Raw genomic sequence first — 19,121 nt, 5'->3', positions numbered from 1 at the left:
CGTGGCACGGGGCAGCCGGCAGCTGCCGCCTGCGGCTTTAAAACCCGCGCAGTTCGCACGCAAGCAGTTTCGTCTCTCCCCCGGAGAGAAGGGGGGGGGAGGCTGCCCGGATTCTTTCTCGGATTGGCTGTGGACTCAGTGCTTTCAATTCTTGTTAGCGCTTGCTTTTTAGAAGGTGGATTATAGTGTTGCAGAAGCCAGTTAACATCAGAATGGGTGCTAAGCTTTCCGCAACGCAGAGAAGCATTTATTCCCTAGTTTTAGATACCCTAAGTAGTGGAAACGTTAAAGTTTCAAAAGCAGTCTTAAAACGGTTTGTTCGCTGGATTTCTTTTCATTTCCCTCAGTTATCCCAACAAAATATCTACTCAATCTCTGCCTGGGACAAAATTGGAGCCTTGTTAACTGTAAAAGCAGAACAGGGTGATACAACTGTGTCTATGTTTTTTCCTGTGTTCCTCTTAATTCGGAAAGAAATCTTAAACAGGGATTTGAAAGGACAGCCCGAACAAATCTCCCGTCCCGCAGCTTCCCCTACCCTTCCTCCCAAACCCTCTGCCCCCGAACTGAGAGAGTCGAGCGAGGCATGCCGGCAAACACAGGGTACCTGGCACTGCCACTGTTCCCCTGGCCTCCCTCGCCCCCCTCAGTACCCTGGCTCTGCTAGCTGTGCGCAGGCTGACAGAGCACCTTCCCCGCACCCCTCCAACCTCATTCCTGTTACCCCAATCTCGCATGCTGACCTCCCCCATCCCCAAAATGGCTACGACCACATGGTTGGCATTCCAGATACTGCCGACCGCGTGGTCAAAGCCCAACATGGCGGCATCCACGTGTTTGAGCATTCAGTCCATCCTTCCTCTTCCCACAATCCCTTTCGCCCACCTGTCCCCTCCCCCAACCCCTTCCGGTCTCACAACCCCTTCCTCCCCTCAGATGCTCCTCCCCCTTCCTCCGTGCCCCCACCCCTCATGACGTCACTCTGTAACCCCGCCCCTGGTTCCCACGGTTACCCCACCCCCCTCCCTGTTCCTGTTTGCCACGCCCCCTTGCCCGGGTCCCCAGACAGTGGGGCCGAGGGATGGGGGGGTGGGGCCGAGGGATGGGGGGGTGGGGCCCTGCCTGGCCCCCACGGGGGTGGGGCAGGGGGAGGGCACGTCCCTCCTTCCGGTTACCAGGGCGCCGGGGTGGGTGGGGCAGGGGTAGGGGCTGTACCCTCTACCAGTCCCCAAGTGAGTGGGGTGGGGGGTGAACCCCTGCCTACTTCCCAGGGCGGTGTGGCTGGGGGGAGAGCTAGTCCCTCATCTGGTCCCCATGAGGGTGTAGCCGAATCAAAAAAAACTGGCATTCAAACCCGGGAAGAAGTGATTCCTTTAGTAGCTCCTGTCCAATACAATGGTGGTAGGGTTGGCCCTAGGACCTACCAACCCTTCTCATACCAAACAAAACGTGAACTATGTAAAACCCAATCAGAATTTGGGAGACATAGTGAAATCTTTAAAAGTACGATGAAAGCTACATTAACATCCCTTGAATTTGTCCCTACCGATCTCCTAGATCTTTTCCGGTGCTTGCTTACCCAGTCAGAGTTTGATCTATGGGAATGCTCCTGGAAGAGATCTTTAAGGGATCTTTTGGAGGAACTTAAACAAAACCCACAGGATGCCAAAGATTTAGAAAATAATCCCCTCACCTTTGAACATCTGTGTGGCGAGGGGGATTGGTCTAAGCCCGAGGATCAAGCTCGGGTGTTGTCAAAATCCATTCTAGATAAGATTTCAAAGGCTGCAGGTAAAGCTTTTAACCAGTTACCAACCGCTGAATCTAAAGGTAGTTTTCTTGATATTAAACAATCTCCTTCAGAAAGTTTCTTGCAGTTTGTCGACCGACTTCGTGCTCAGGTTGAAAGACAAGTTCAGGACCCCAAAACACAAGCAGAAATGGTGAAAGAGCTGGCACAGAGGAATGCCAATGAGGTCTGCAGCAGGGTGCTCCTAGGACTGCCTCTCAACCCTCCACCTACACTGGCAGAAATGATGGAAGCATGTGCCAGGAAAGCGGAACTGTTTGCTGCACGAGAGCCGTGGTCCAAGCCTGCAATCCCAGAGACTGTGGCACCTGTTTCTCCAGAAGTCATGAGGACACAGATGTCACCAGAGCAACTTCAACACATCATCTGCTTCATATGCAAAAAACCTGGACACTTTGCCCAAAATTGCCCACAAAACCAGCAACAAAAGACACCATTTACTCCAAAAAACCAGGACACCAGCGCGGCTCCCCTGCCCCGCGCTACGACATAAATGCAGCACGCTTCCCTGAGGGAAAAACCTCTCCCAAAGCAAAAAAGGGGGAGGCAGGGAAGCGGGATGCAGGGAAGCTAAATAACAGTGTACAGGATAAAATCTATCAGCCTCACAAGTGTTTCAAGCTTGTGACCTCCAAAGCTTTTGTTTTCAGGTCTACCCAGTGGACGGTCATTGGAGTGGACCTGCCAGAGGACTTGCCAGACTTGACAAAAGATCGCCCGAGACTGGACAGTGAATACTTTGTTATTGGGGACACAGCACACACACCCATGGAGATTGAGGTGGCTCCCATGACCATCAAGGGGGACATACCTAATCTCATTCTTCTAGCGCGCTGTCCACAGCCACCCTTCCATTTGGCCAAGGGGCAAATCATTGCCCAGGCCATTCCTGTTCCTGCAGAAATATCAGTAGATGACAAGGCCCCAGGTGTATACTGGGCGGAAGTGGTTGGTGAGGACAAACCCATTATGGGATGCAACCTGATGCGTGGAGAAGAACATCTCCACGTGGAAGGGCTTCTGGACACAGGGGCAGATGTGACAATCATACCTGAAAGGTTGTGGCCGTCACATTGGGATTTGCAGCCTGTGGCTGGTAGAATCCAAGGTGTAGGAGGAGTCACATTGGCAAAAATATCAAAAAGCATCGTGCAAATTGAGGGACCGGACGGAAGATTAGCCAGTGTCCGCCCATTTGTCACTGACTATAAAGCTCCCTTGTGGGGTAGAGACACCATGTCACAATGGGGGGTCAAATTGGTCATCCCTAAAAGCCCCCAGGATTTTTAGAAGCGGCCACTGTGGAGCGCCCTGCCCACAAGTTAACATGGCTGGATAATAATCCAGTCTGGGTACATCAGTGGCCGCTCAGTAAGGAAAAGCTAAAGGCGCTCGAGGAGCTTGTGAAAGAACAATTGGCTAAAGGACACATTGAAGAGACAACTAGCCCGTGGAATTCCCCTGTATTTGTAATAAAAAAGCCGGGGAAGGATAAGTGGCGGCTCCTCCATGATCTAAGAGAAATAAACAAGGTTATTGAAGACATGGGGTCTCTACAACCAGGGATGCCCTCCCCAACCATGCTCCCCCAAAATTGGAAATTGGTTGTCATAGACATAAAGGACTGTTTCTTCCATATTCCCCTACACCCGGAAGATGCACCACGGTTTGCCTTCTCGGTTCCTACCATCAATCGAGAAGCCCCAATGAAGCGCTACCACTGGAAAGTATTGCCTCAAGGCATGAAATGCTCTCCTTCCATCTGCCAGTGGTATGTGGCTTCATTGCTGTCCCCAGTGCGCGCTCAAAAAAGGAAGGCAATCGTCCTACACTACATGGATGATGTGCTTGTGTGTGCCCCCGATGACATAATACTCCAAGACACGCTTGACCTAGTGGTTAATGTTTTAACCTCTGCTGGATTCCAACTGCAGGAAAGCAAGGTTCAGAGGATGCCACCTTGGAAGTACCTGGGCCTGGACATCACTGCGTGGACAGTTGTTCCGCAGAAATTGGAAATCATGAATGATCCCAAAACCCTAGCAGATCTCCATTCCCTGTGTGGGTCTTTGAACTGGGTCAGGCCTTGGCTAGGCCTCACTAATGAGGACCTAGCTCCCCTTCTCAATTTACTGAAAGGGGAGAGAGACCTAGCTTCTCCCAGGGAACTGACCCCAGAGGCAAAAACCGCTCTCCAAAAGGTACAAAAAGCTTTGGCCGAGAGGCAGGCTCATCGTTATCAGCCCGAGCTGCCTTTCAAATTCATTGTTTTAGGGAAGTTACCACACATACACGGGTTAATATTCCAGTGGTCTGAGGGGCAGAGTGATTCACTTCTAATCATAGAGTGGGTTTTTCTCTCCCTTCAGCGATCCAAAACCATCACACAGCCACAGGAGCTGATAGCTCAGCTGATCCGAAAGGCCAGGGTAAGATTGCGTGAGCTGGCCGGTTGTGACTTTCAGTGTATTCACCTTCCAGTTAAACTTTCTAAGGAGGGAAGGAACTCTCCTGAGAGGTTCACCAAGGAGATGCTTGAGAACCTCCTCCAGAGCAATGCCAGTCTCCGGTTGTCTCTGGACAGCTACAGTGGACAGGTATCTGTCCACGCCCCGTCACACAAGCTGTTCAACGAGGAATTCCACCTCATAGCTCCTGAGATAAGGAGTCGCAGGCCTCTCAAGGCGCTTACAGTGTTCACAGATGCGTCCGGGGCCTCCCACAAGTCGGTGATGACTTGGAGAAATCCACAGACCCAGCATTGGGAAGCTGATGTTGAGTTTGTGGAAGGGTCACCCCAGATTGCTGAACTGGCTGCAGTTGTGAGAGCCTTTGAGAAGTTCTCGGAGCCAATTAATTTGGTTACCGACTCAGCATATGTGGCGGGAGTAGTGTCCAGGGCTGAGCAGGCAGTTCTCAAAGACATCGAGAATGAACAGCTCTTCAGATTGCTCTCAAAACTAATTTATTTAATTTCGCAGTGGGAGCATCCGTTCTTTGTGATGCACGTGAGGTCACACACCGATCTGCCAGGTGAGATCGCAGAAGGTAATAGCAAAGCAGATTCCCTTGCAGCTCCAGCAGGAATGGCACGCCTTCCGGACATCTTTCAACAGGCAAAGCTAAGTCACCAGCAATATCATCAAAACGTTCCAGGTCTAATCCGCCAATTCCAATTAACACGGAGTCAGGCTCGAGCCATTGTGGCCACCTGTCCCAATTGCCAGCTTCAGGCAGTCTTATCACTGGGTGTTGGGGTTAATCCCCGAGGCCTTGGGAGCTGTGAAGTGTGGCAGACTGATGTCACACACATTCCCAGTTTTGGTCGCATGAAATATGTACATGTCAGCATAGACACATACTCAGGTGCAGTTTATGCCTCTGCCCACATAGGGGAAAGGGCTGCACATGCCAAACAACATTTGGTGCAAGCCTTTTCAGTGTTGGGGATCCCTAGGGAGATCAAAACTGACAATGGCCCAGCGTATGCCTCCAAGGAGTTCCTAGAGTTTGTCCAGCAGTGGGGAGTGGAGCATAAGACAGGCATTCCCCACTCCCCCACAGGTCAAGCTGTGATCGAGCGTGCCCACCATACGCTCAAGCAAGTCCTGACTCGGCAGGGCAGTTCTGCAGTGTGGATGACTCCACAACAAAAACTCTGCAAAGCGCTTTTTACAATCAATTTCTTAAACTGTTCATTTGAAAACATGAATCCTCCAGTAGTACGTCATTTCAATAATAACAATCGGTTTAAGTTTTCACAGCGTCCACCAGTTCTCATTAAGGACCCAGAAACCTGGGAAGTCAAGGGTCCTTATGAGCTCGTCACCTGGGGGCGTGGTTACGCATGCGTTTCCACCCCCTCAGGGCCCCGATGGATACCCCAAAAGTGGGTAAAACCTTTCATTCCCAAAAATCCAGCTCCAGCAGACACCGAGGAGAAACAAGCAGCTGTCGCCTCCAAGAGAAGACGCCGCCGGAAAGAGAAAGAAATTTCCTGAAAGAACTGGCTGCATTCCGGTAGACCCATCAACTTAAAGACACTCTTGAAAAATAAATGTATTTTTTTTCCTTTGTAGAAGAAGAGAATCTACCTCCCACCTATCCTCGTGATGAACCCTGTCCAAGTTGTCATCCTGCTGGACTGTTCAAAGATTGGAGACTCTCGGGGCTTGGGGTGGTAGACTTCTATAATTAGGTCAATTCTGTTGTTTTGTTAGTTTTTTTCTTTTTTAACAGAAAAGGGTGAGGTGTTGTGATGCACTGTATAGGTATTTAGATGTTCTGCACTGGGTGTTATGTTATACAAATGTTTCCCCCCTTTCCTCAGAGGGTGTATCCCTCAGATACACCTGAGGTCTTGTACCTGTGGTCTTGTCCCTTGAAGCCCCTCCCTTTGCCCCTCCCCACTGGTGTGGCCTTCCGTCCCCGCCTCCCATTCTGCGGGTATAAATGTCCCTTGAGTTGGGCTTCGGCCTCTCTCTCCTTCACCTGGAAACCCTACGATGCAGATGTCCCCTTCCAGCTAATAAACAGGACATCAGAACCACGTGGAGAGAGAGCGCTTCTCGTCCTTTACTTCGTCCATGTAGGATCCGTGCGGGCTTAAATCCCAAGCTAGCCGGGGGGATTTACAGCCCGAAACCCACGGGTTCCTTCAATCCCTGTTTGCCCTTTCCTCTCTGGCCCCACTCCCCATTGCAGTTCCTGACTTGGCACCATGGGAACGGCCCTTGGCGAGCAGGATCATCCTCCAAGTGCTGCAGCAATTGTCTGCAGGCTCCTGCAGTGCCCCGTGCTGCTCCCTTGCCAGAGGCAGCCCAGGCCAGGGGGGCCCATCTGGGCTGCTGTGTCTGCCTGTGGGGCTCCCTGTTCTGGGCAGTGAGGAGGAGCTGCAGAGGCTCTGCAGGACTGACAGGATGGGCTTTGGGGCTGGCAGGAGAAGCTGAGGCACCTGGGCTGCTGGAGCTTCTGAACAGGAGGCCCAGGGCTCATCCTGCAACTGCTCCAAGGGTGCTTTCAGAGAATCCCGGAATCAGCAAGGTTGGAAAAGACCTTGGAGATCATCAAGTCCAACCTGTGCCCTTACACTGCCTTGTCTCATATGAGTCTTGTCTTGTCCAGGAATAAACAACCCAATATCCTTCAGCCACTCCTTACAGGAATGCTCGAGAGCCCTCCCCAGCCTTTTTGCTCTTCTCTGGACACGCTCCAGCCCCTCTATGTCCTTCCTAAACTGGGGGGCCCAGAACTGGACACAGCACTCGAGGTGCTGCCCAACCAGTGCCCAGCACAGGGCAAGAATCACTGCCCTGCTCCTGCTGGCCACACCATTCCTGATCCAGGCCAGCAGCCATTGGCCTTCTTGGCCCCCTGGGCACACTGCTGCCTCATGTCCAGCCTGCTGTCCAGCAGTCCCTGCAGCTCCCTTTCTGCCTGGCTGCTCTCCAGCCACTCTGTCCCCAGCCTGTGGTGCTGCAGGGGTTGTTGTGGCCAAAGTGCAGGACCCGGCACTGGGACTTGTTAAACCTCACCTTGTTGGATTTGGTCCCTGGATCCAGTCTGTCCAGGGCCCTGTGCAGAGCCCTCCTATGCTCCAGCAGATCCACAAGCCCAGCCAACTTGGTGTAACCAGGGTTCCATGAGGCCCCAGAGTGTCCCAATGGTCTCCATGATTCCATGAGGCCTCCCAGTGTCACAATGTCCCTTTGGTTCCATGGGACCCGTGGTGTCACAAAGTCCCTTGGATCCCTGGGACCTGCAGTGTCACAGTGGATCCTTGGTTCCATGAGGTCTGGCAGTGCAGCGATGCTCTTCTTGGTTCCACAGTGTCACATTGGCCTCTTGGTCCCCTCTTGGTTGTGGTCTCTGGTGCTGGTGGACGCAACTTTCCCCAAGAGGGTTTTGTTCCAACGGGCAGGAGCCACGAGAGCACCAGCACACAAACACACACACAGACACAGACACACACACAGACACACAGACACACACAGACACACACACTCACACATGCACACACACACACACAGCAGCTCGGCAGTGGAGACACAGGAGCGTCCAGGCATGGAGTTCTAACAAGGGTTTATTAGGGTCTAATGCTCCAGGGATCTAGGGGTTAAAGACAAAGACAAAGGAGGGTTTAGGGTATAAATACAGGAAAAGAGGGGGTGGAGGAGAGCATCAGGATCTAAGGGTTTAGGGGTGGTATGCAGGGAAATATACTGATAGAGAATGCCAGGGTGGACAGGCAGGGACATAAACTAAAGGGAAGACAGGGAAGGGAGAAATCTCTAGAACATGAACATAGGAGGGTAAAAGGGGTAGGAAAGGCCAGCAGGCCAAGAGGGAGGACAGAACTGGGACAAATTAACATAGGGCTGCAGAGCACCATGGGGGAAGTTTCTTTCCTGACCCTGAGCTGTGAGGAATGCCCAGAGCCTAAGGTGCATCTCTCAAGGGGATTGCTGTTGCCCTCTCCCCAGTAAGCTCACAGGCCTACACAAACACACACTGGAGATGTCTGGGGCTGTTCATCATTTCTCTGCTCTCCAGCGCTGAGGCAATGGACTCTGGCTACAGCTCTGAGCTTGTGCCCATGGCAACCACCCCTGGCAATGGGGCTCCATGCAGCTGCTCTCAGGAAAACCCCCCCAAAAGCTGGGGAGTACCTCAAAACCACCTCATAAACGTGAGATACCCCAGCATCTCTTCATGAGCGTGGACTACCCCAAAACTCACTCAGTAACGGACTCCCCCTCCCTTCCTCATCCCCAAACTTTGGCTGTCTCATTCCAGACCCCAGCCAACCTCCCCAATCCCAAGCCCAACCCATTCCACCCCTCCTGGACATCAACACCCCCTTCCCAGGCTGTACTTCCCCATTTCCCACCTCCCAAACCACATCCCACCCACTCTGCTCCACCCAATGCCCATCTCGCCCCTCCTGATTTACATCTCACCTTGCCCAGTCCCTTTCCAACCACATTCCACCCTGAGGGCTCTGGAATTGAGTAATTTTGGGGTGGCATTGAGTAGTTTTCAGTGGCATTGAGCAGTTTTGAGCTGACAGATCAATCCCTCTCATCTTTTGGAGTGCCAAGAAATGGAGACAACTAAATCAAATACCCCCCAACCCCTCCCATATCCTCCCAGATATCTCCGCGAATCCAAGATTCCCCCAAAACACAAGTAAAATGTGAGGCTTTAGATGCCTTTAATGAATTGGTTGATTTTTTACCCCAAATTTCTTTGTTTTGTAGGGAGTAAGATAAATCAAATGATAATTAGAGGCAAAATAAAAGGAACACCAGCCACTTCCCAGCGTGTTTCACTGGGAAAGTGGTTCACCAGGGCACTTCTCAATGTGGGTCCCCCGATGGGGATGGAGTTAGGGCAGTGCATGAAGCTCTTCCTGCAGTCGAGGCTCTTGCAGGGCTTCCCTTACCGGTGCCTCCGTTGGTGACGGGTAAAGAATGAGCGGTCTGAGAAGCTCTTCCCACACTGGGGACACTCGTAGGGCCTCTCCCGAGTGTGGATGCGCCGGTGGGTGACAAGGGTGGAGTTGTGCCTGAAGCCCATCCCGCAGTCGGGGCAGTGGAAGGGCCTCTCCTCGGTGTGAATCCGCTCATGCACAAGAAGGTGGGAGCTGGTGTGAAACCTCTTCCCACACTCGGGACACTCATAGGGCCTCTCCCCAGTGTGGAACCTCTGGTGGACAATCAGGTCGGACCTGTGGCTGAAGCCCTTCCCACATTCCCCACACTCGTAGGGCCACTCCCCAGTGTGGATCCTCTGGTGGCAGATCAGGTTGAAACTCTTCCTGAAGCTCTTCCCACACTCCAAGCACTCATGGGGCCTCTCCATATCAGGAAGCTGCTCATGAACCTCCAGCTCCGAGCTCTGGCTGAAGCTCTCTCCACCTTCCTGGAACAGGCTGGGTCTTTCCTCCTCAGAGCACCCTGGGCTGAGTTTGGATCTCCTCGTCCTGTGGGATCTCTGGGGCTTTTCCTCCCTGTTGGATTCTTGCACTGAGGAGCCACTCAAAACAGCCTCATCCACGAGGTTCTGCCGTGGGGATTTGCCCTGCCTGGTCTCCATCCTCAGCTCCTTGTCTGGGGGAGGAATGACAAGGAGAGGATGGGATTTGCCTCCGTGCCACAGGGAAGGGGAAGGAGATCCTGCCAGTGCATTCCCAGCAGGACGGCGTTGGCAGCAGGGTTGTCCTGCAGCTGGGGGCTATGCTGGGCTGGGAGATGGAGCAGGAGAGAGGGGGAAAGAGGCACTGACTTCCTCCTCACCTGCCTGGCTGTCCCAAGGAATCTTCGTCTTCTTTGCAGCCTCCTCCTCCATCTGGCGAAGGTTTGGGAATGGGAAATCCTGGTTTGGGGAAAAGCAAGGGATGAGCATGTTGCGGTTGAAGGTCCCTTTGCCCAAGTCCATCTCTAGAAGTCATGTGATGTCCATAAAAACCTCCAAAAATCAAGAATGAATCAAAAAAAAGCCACCAGGAGTGTTCCATTTCCAGTCTCATCCCCTGGGGTTCTGGTGGTCCCATTTCACAGCTGCTGGGGATCCCATGGGTCCTGGAGATCATCCCTCTCCAGGGTCCTGCTTAGGGACACTGGGGGATTTTGGGGTCCCAGAGTCCCCCTCTCCATCCTCTCCGTCCTCTCCATCCGGGCACTTGGGGCTCCCCCCTCTTCCCACCACCCTGTCCTGCTTTAGGGCAAATTTGGGAGAAAACTTCCAAAAGGGGTTTCTTCTAGAAAGGAAATTCCAGCAGCCCCTACCCCAACCAGATTGGGAAAATATCTCCTTGCAGAAAAGTAGAAAAAACCTGTTTATTTAACAGGCAAAGCTTTCACTAGCACAAAAAATGAACAATCATAAACAATACAACCTCCTGCCGCTCCAAAAGAGATGACAAACTCACAAAGTCCCTCAGTGGGCTGTAGCTCAGCTCACTCAGTCTCTTATCAGTCTCTTATCAGTCTCTTATCAGTCTCTAATCAGTCCCTCCAGGGCTGGAAATGCCCTGGCCCAGGCCCAGCCAGGTGGCCACAGGTGCGAGCTGCCAGTGCTCTCTGGGAGTTCAGTCCAGAGGAGCTTTAAACAGCTCCAAGAAAAAAGAAAAATCACAGTCCAGGGAACTTCTCTGCCTCAGCAAGCTAAAAAGTAACTAAAAGCAAAGGTGTCTTGCCTCTGTCCCTCTGTATGTCTGTCCACAGACAACTGATACCTTAGGTTTTAAGTTGTTCTGTTCTGTTTTGGTGTGCAGCTTTTAGCTTTATATTAAGTGCTACTGGGATCTTTTCACAGAGTGGTGAGGACAAAACAATCCTGTTCCAGCTGGAGACTCAAGGACAATCTCTTCAAACTTCAGGGCCAAAGCATAAACAATAGGAAAAGAGGATGAGCAAGCAAGCAAGGAGGATGAAACTTCATAATTTGAAGCTATTACTTGGGCAGTTAACTCCTATATGCAAATGGACTAAAACTTATGAAAATGTGAGATCTCGTGGCCAAGCCCTCTTTTGCTCCCATCTTGGAGCCATCCGGGCAGAGCCACGACTGTGGCTCCGGTACTGCCCGAGTGTGGCCTTTGAAAGGCACTTCAGTAAAATCCACTTTATTCCTCTTAACTCCCTCTGGCCTCTGTTCCAGCTCCTTAAGGCATCACAGCAGTCCAGGAGCCGGAATGTGGAGGAGTGAGAGCAGTTTCTGAAAACAATCTGCTGCTTCTTCCTCCTCTCCTTCGCTCTCAGAACCGGCCTGAAAGGTGCAGAACTCATTTCGGGGCTAAACAGACCGATGGGGTACGAGCATCATGAAGTCACCCCAGGACACGCCCCGGTCAGGGTCAGGGGGTCCCGTCCCCGCCTCATCTCCGGGCTGCCGGGGGTCCCCCAGCTCCGCTATCGCCCCTTCCCCTCTCCCCGCCCCGGGGGTCCCACGTCCCACAGCCCCGGCTCTCACGGGGATCCCCAAAACCAATGGCCCGCCCCGTCGGTACCGGGCCAGCCCCGCGAGGACCCCCCGGGACCCTCCCGAGGGGCGATCGCGGCTCCTCTCCCCCCGAAAAAGCTCCTCGTAGGGAGCCCGGCGATATCCGGGGCTCGAGTCCGGGATCTGCCGCCTCCCAACACTCTCCAAAAAAATCCTCCCGGAGACCCCTCGGCAGAGCCGGGGCGAGCTCGGCCTCGGCCCTCCCCTGCGGCTCGGGGCTGGGGGCGATGCTCCCGGGGCAGGGGGTGCTGCAGCCCCAGCGTGCGGGCGCTGCGAGCGGCGGGATTCTCCCGCTCCCGCTCCCGCTCCTCTCCCTCCTCTTCCTCCCGCATTCCCTCCGCTCCCAGCCCGGACCCCCCTTGGCCGCCCCTCTGCCCTGCGGCCGCCGCAGCACCGGCTGCTGGGTGGGGCAGCCCCCGGTCGGCCCCGGGGGTGGGCAGGGGGCTCGGGGCCCCCCGGTGCGGATCCGCGCCCCCGGCCCGAGCCCCGAACTCCGCTCCGGGGCCGCGGGGCTCCGCGGGTGCGCCTGGCAACGGGTGAGTCATCGGCGAGAAGAGCTCTGGTTGGCTGGGAATTGTTCAGCGCGCTCTCTGATTGGCTGGAACTGCGAACGGCGCTGCGCCCGGCGGGTGTCCCTGGGAGCTGCGGAGGCCGGGCCGGAGCCTTTTCCTGTTTCTTTCTCTCCCTCTGAGAACTTTTTCCTATTCCTTTCTCTCCGAGAGACCTCTTCCCTATTTCTTTCTCTCCCTCTGAGACCTCTCCCCGATTTCCTTCTCTCCCTTTCTCCTCCCCATTTCTTGTTCAGTTCAATCCAAGTTCAATCAAATCCGCAGGTTTCACTCGCACGGTCTCATTTGCACCTTCACTGGACAAGAGGCGTCTCTCCCTCACGAAATCATAACCAGTGGGCAGGGTCCCTTCCCACCGCAATCGTTCGGGGATTCTGTCACGGACTCGCTTCCCTACTTCCCTCTGGCTCTAGCCGGGAATGTGCTGGGAAATGTCCAGCAAAACCCCCTTTGCTGTGTGCTCCGGGAGCCCACAGAGGTGCTGGACCTTGTCCCCTGGCCCTGCACAGCTCCTTGGCAGGCACGGCAGGAGCAGCACCCTGGCAGCGTCGGGAATGCCCCTCTGGGATCCACAGCACACATTCCCCGGGGCTGGAATTCCAGTTCCTAGACAGGAAATGATCCTCCTGCCCATGAAGGCAAAGCCCTTAAGAAGGAGCCAAAAGCCAAGCAGAGCAAGATCCTACAGTGACATTTCACTGCCAGCCTTCATCACTTCACCCATGGTTGTTGTAGCTCCTGGATTGGGAATTAAATCAGGGCAGGGTCTTTGGTGGGAGCTGCCCTGGGTCAGGAGAGACACTGAGAGAGAAACAGAGCAGGCAGAGAAAGGCAGGAGAGAAAGGAGGGCACAAACAGAATCAGCTGAGAAGGTGGTGCTCTGAAAACAGAGCTGCAACTGAAAGAAAATGTATGGGACAGGAAAAAAATATTTGCAACTTTATTTCCTATCAAAACACATTTTCCTCCCTTTCTCACAAACCTCCTCCTGGTGTCATTCAGCAGGGCTGTCAGAAAGTTCTTACTTTTGGGTGGAGGATCCAGGCTGCAGCCACAAGGAAACAGGGAATGGGGATTTTCCTGCTCCTGGGGAGTTTGACATCCTCAGCTGAGGAGAGGAGGAGGCACCAGAAGAAAAGGGCAGCTGGGCTTCATCCTTGCACAGGGAAGAGTGGGGGGAAAATCTCTCATCCAACCTGCAGCTGCTCCCACAGGGATGTGAGGGCTGATCCCAGAGCTCCAAGGGTCACAGGCAGGGCTGCCCTCAGGGAATGCTCGCCTGGTATTGAGGGGCAGGATGGGAGCACCTGGATCTAGGAGCACCCAGCTCCCCCCTATGTTTGGAGGTGCCTGAGGAGGGCTGGGATGATGCCAGGGACATCCTGCAGTGACATCCTCCCTGTGCCACTCTGGGTGTGCTCAGTCCCAAACCTGACCCTGATCTAGGTCTCAATCTCACTCCCTGTTTAGACACACTCACAGTTCTGTATTTAATCCCATCCCAGTCCCAGACTCGTCTAGCCCAAAACCCAATCCCAACCACAGCCCCAAATCCAATCCCATGTCTAGCCTGAACCCCAATCCCAGCTCAAATCCAAATCTCAGCCCCAAGTCCAAACCCAGCCCCAATTCCAGCCCCTTCCTAAATCCTTGGCCCCAAACCAAATCCCACGTTCAGCCCTTCTGGGGCTTTGGGGGTGTCTCTGTCCCTCTGAGCCCGATGATGTTTGGGTGGGGTCACACCAGGGCTGAGAGGGACAGAGACCCCCCCGGCCTCCCCAGGAATGAGAAGGTTGGAGAGCCCCCCCAGCCCCGAGCACCCTCAGCGGTGAGAGGGACACAGAGCCCCTGGTCCCCAGCCCTGCACAAGCATTCCCTGAGGCCAGAGGGGTGGAGACACCCATGAGCATCCCCCAGGGCACAGGGACAGAGACCCCTGAGCATCCCCTGGGCTGAGAGGGACAGAGACTGCCCAGAGCACCCCCTGGCATAGGGATGAGAGGGAGGGAGACCCCCCAAGCATTCCCTGGGGTGAGAATGATGGAGACCCCCTGGGGAATGGCCTGGGGTGACAGGGTCAGGGACACCCCCAGGGGAATGGCCAGGGGTGACAGGGGCACATCCCCCAAGCCCTGGCCAAGCATCCCCCAGGGCGAGAGGCACAGAGACCCCTCGATCATCCCCTGGGCACAGGACAAAAGAAACTTGGCAGAAATCAAACTTAACTCTGCATAAAATACTTTGCTGAATATTTGCTCTTCCCACAAGTCACTTCTGATGGAAATGCAAACAAATCCCAGACTTCAATAAACTGACAATAGAAGCAATTCTGTGGCAATTCCAAGTTCCATTGGTTCCTGCACAGCTCCACCTCAGCTGCTGGCAGGTTCCAATAAAAGAAATGTTGAAATTCGGCCCAATACAGATTATTAAAAGGGAGGGAAAGCTCTGTGTAGCTGTCACAAAGGTGAGAGGGACAAAAATAAAAATATTCTCACATTTGTCAAAGCCCCAAGCCTGTGAATTTGGGACTTATTTGGGAATTTAGCTGGTTGAGCTGGGCTACTTGTGGGGCTTTTAGCAGCCTTGTGTTCCTCACCGTGGGATGAATGAACCTTGTCAGTCTCACTGGCATCATTTGCTCCCTTTTCTCCTGTGATTTTACCAAACTAGTCAAGGAAGGACAACAAAATATTTTCTTTTCACTGGCCACACACAATAGCCATTTTCCTCATCAGTTCTCCCATAAGTCACTCAGAGGCAACTGTGTCCACGTTTCCAAGAGTTGCTCCAGAGAGAACCAAAACCTCCTCAGAGGAGGGAGCCATGCTGTTGTCAAAGGCACTTGGGGTCAGAGAACAGTGCCTAAACTCACTCTGCCAAAATAATGTGGCAATGTGGTTAAGAAAATTGTTAGAGAGATGCCTCTGCCCCAATTAAGGTGCTAACAAGACCAAATGCAAAGTGGATTTTCTTGAACAGTAAATGTGAGGCAGAGAGAGAGATGGAAAGAAAGAGAAAAGGGGGGAGAGCAAGGCAGGGGCAGGGACAGAGACCTCCCCTGGGGCAGGGCAAGTGTGACATTGTGACATTGTGTGGCCTTCCCAGGATGGGGGTTTTACACCTGAGCCAGTTTGGGTAAGGGCGGTGGTGTTCATCCCCCTGAGCAGGGATTGCCCCGCTGTTTCAGGTTGCAGTGTAAGATGTAACCAAAAGCATGTTTGCAATCACCATCTTCATAAACTGCTATAAACAGGCGGGGCAGTGCTCTTGATCTCTCCCATGACTCACCCCTGATAACGCCCTCCAGGGGCTCTCTCCTGTTAATGGGCCATGGAGTGTCACTGCAGGACTGATCAAGTTCCATCATCCCATTGTGGGATGCTCCGCCCAGGGGGAGGAACCAAGCATTCCTACCTGGATATAAGCTGAAGCTTCCAACACCAGGAGCACCTTGCCCACTGGATTCCCAGAGGACAAGAGCTCCATAACCAGCACTGGAGCTTCAGAGGAAGACCAGACCCTTCTACAGGATCACTGCTTTGACAGAATCACGTTCATCACTCCATCAGGACTGCAGCCACCATTTGATCAGACTGCTGCCACCACCCTGACCAAGAGGGTGTCAGGTTATATCCTGACTCTGTCAGTTTCAGGCAGTGTTTCTGTCTCATTGCCTTGATCCTAATTCTCTTTTTAACTTGTAATTCTGGATTAGACTCTCCCCCAGATTCACCTTCCATGGCGCAGGAATCCAACAGGGAGGAAAAGCCCCAGAGATCCCGCAGGAGGATGGGCTGCAAAGCCGGCCCAGGGTGCTCTGAGGAGGAAAGACCCAGCCTGTGCCAGGAAGGTGGACAGAGCTTCAGCCAGAGCTCACAGCTGGTGGTCCATGAGCAGCTTCATGGTGGGGAAAAGCCCTACAAGTGCTTGGAGTGTGAGAAGAGTTTCAGGCAGAGCTGCCACCTGATCTGCTACAGAATGATCCACACTGGGGAATGGCCCTACGAGTGTGGGGAATGTGGGAAGGGCTTCAGCTGCAACTCCGCACTCATCATCCACCAACGCATCCACACTGGGGAGAGGCCCTACGAGTGTCCTGAGTGTGGGAAGAGGTTTCACACCAGCTCCCACCTCCTTGTACATGAGCGGATTCACACAGATGAGAGGCCCTTCTGCTGCCCCGACTGTGGGAAGGGCTTCAAGCACAACTTCCACCTCATCGCCCACCGGCGCATCCACACCGGGGAGAGGCCCTATGAGTGCTCCACATGTGGGAAGAGCTTCACCCGCAGCTCTCACTTGGCCAGTCACCAATGGAGGCACCAGTAAGAGAAGCCCTGCAAATGCCCCAAATGCTTTTGGAGCTTTGTGCACTGCTCCAGCTTTATCCCCAGTTGGACAACTCACATTGAGAAGTGCCCTGCTGATCCATGTTCCCTGTGATCCATGCTGGGAAGACACCTGTACCTTTTCCTGCCCCTGCCAATGACATGATGTGGCATTGAAGAACATGAGGGTCTGGCCATGGCCCTGTCATTACATTGACTCCCACCTCAGGTCATAGCCAGGGGCAGGAAAGGGACTCTCTCTTCCCCCGAGGAGAAGGGTGTCCTTTCCAGGCAGGAGGAAATACGTGGCCAGCAAGTGCCAGTCGTTGATGTTGTAGTTTTCCCTGTACATATTTTTACTTACCCTTCTGTTATCAATATTGTTTCTGTTTGTTCTTTGTCTCGTTGCTGTTCCCAGTAAATTGTTCTTATCCCAGCCCAGGATCCTTGCCTTTTGTGCTTTCCATGGGAGGTGGGAGGGCAATGAGCAGCAGCACGGTCTTAGCAGCTGCAGGAAACTGGGCAATCCCATTCCTAAACCCTGGCCCGTGGAAACCTCTTCCCTCTGGTGCCCAGGGACAGCACTGGAGGGAACGGCTGCAGCTGAGTCGGGGCAGGCTTAGGGTGGATCTCAGGAAAAGGTTTTTCCCCAGAGGCTGCTGGGGCCCTGCCCAGGCTCCCCAGGGAAGGGTCACAGCTCCAGGGCTCTTTGATCTTTTCCTGGTTCAGGGCAAATTTCAGGCAGAACCCCCAAAGGGGCTCCTCTAGAAAAGCAGATTCAATTTGCCCCTCCCCCCAACGGGTTTGGGAGAGAATACCTCCTTAGAGAAAAGCGGAAAAAACCCTGTTTATTGAACAATAAAACCTGAACAATATTAAACAACAAAACTTCTTGCTGCTCCAAAAGAAATGACAAACTCAGAAAAGTCCCCTCCCCAGGTTGAAGCTCAGCTCATCAGTCTCTTATCAGTCCCTCTGGTCGTGGAAATGCCGTGGCCCAGGCCCGGCCCGGTGGGTCACAGGTGCGAGCTGCCGGTGCTCTTCTGGGTGTTCAGTCCAGAGCAGGTTTAAACAGCTCCAAAGAAAAAGGGAAAAAGGAAAAAAAAAAAAACCAAAAAACAACAAACCACAGTCCAGGGAACTTCCCTGCCTCAGCTAGCTAAAACTAACTAAAATAAAGGAGAGCTCTGTCCTGCTGCCTGTCCATCTGCAGACAGCACAGTCCAGGAGCAGGAATGTGGAGGAGTGAGTGCAGTGTCTGAAAACAAACTGCGTGCTTCTTCTCTCCCCCTCCACTCTGGAAGAAGTCTTAAAGGTGCAAAACTTATTATTTAGCATAAGCAGAACAAGACGTTTTGAGATAAAAGCATCGTATAGTCAACCCAGGACATTCCACCCCTTATCCCCATATCGTCATCTTACTACTAAAACTAATATATATTCTAACTCTACAAACACATACATTGTACATCCAATATACAGCTGTACACAGACAATGGTAGTAACATTCAGCAAACAATGATATTTACACATAGTTCTCACCCCACAATCAGATCTCCCTGAGGTACACATCCTGTTCTTCCATATCTTTGCATTATCCACCCTGTGCAACCTGGTCCCTGAGCAAAGACAACCCCACCAATGGGTTTGTCTGTACTTGTCATGGTTTGGCGCTGGCCCAATGCCAGTGCCCCCATGAAAACCCATCTTCCCTGGTGTCTGCTGTGAGATGTGATCAGAGACAGAGCAAAGCAGGCCTCCACTTGCAAACAAAAGGAAAAAACTTTATTATCACACACTTATACAATAAACACACAGAGCAGAATGGAAACCTTTCAAACATTTCTCCTCCCCCCACTCAATTCTTACAGAATATCACAAAACCTTAGATCTTAATCCAGTCCATCACCCTTCAGATAATCAACTCAGTCCATCTCCACCCTTCTGACAATCACTTCTCATTTCATCAAGGAGAGAAGGAGCCCTCCTTGTGCCACCACAGGTAAATCCCCGTCACTCAGCAACTACACGTCGTGACTTCTTCCTTCCATGTTCAGTGCTCTCACCACTGCACATGGACCAGAGCTGCTTTTAGGGTTTCCCCTTTCAAGGAGGCCTTGCCCAGTTCCAGAAGAGAACGACAGTCTCTCACCTCATTTCGGGACACCAGTCCCCCCCAATATTTCACCCCCTGGGGCCGAGGGGTCTCACCAGCACTTCATCACCGGTCGTCTCCGCACACATCACTCCTTTGGCGCAGCCTCCCCCTAAAATGCAGTCTCTGTATTACAGGAAAGGTTCTATCCATGGCTAATACAAGAAAAGTCCAGCCAAAAGCCACTCCATCATCTCCTCCACCTAGGATTTCCTCAACTTCTCCCAGTCCTTCTTCAGTTTCACAACTCT

At 53.0% G+C, this 19,121-nt stretch overlaps 2 pseudogenes; one reads left to right on the top strand and one right to left on the bottom strand.

Moving 5' to 3' along the window:
- The window catches only part of LOC119696322, a 2,199,709-nt pseudogene that overhangs the window by 42,574 nt on the left and 2,138,014 nt on the right, over positions 1-19,121 (top strand).
- The window catches only part of LOC119696323, a 1,148,804-nt pseudogene continuing 1,138,742 nt past the window's right edge, over positions 9,060-19,121 (bottom strand).

The sequence above is a fragment of the Motacilla alba genome, unplaced genomic scaffold (genome assembly GCF_015832195.1).
Source record: "Motacilla alba alba isolate MOTALB_02 unplaced genomic scaffold, Motacilla_alba_V1.0_pri HiC_scaffold_28, whole genome shotgun sequence".
Taxonomy (NCBI): Eukaryota; Metazoa; Chordata; class Aves; order Passeriformes; family Motacillidae; genus Motacilla; species Motacilla alba.
The sequence above is the reverse complement of the archived record's forward strand: the minus strand, read 5'-3'. Positions and strand labels throughout refer to the sequence as shown.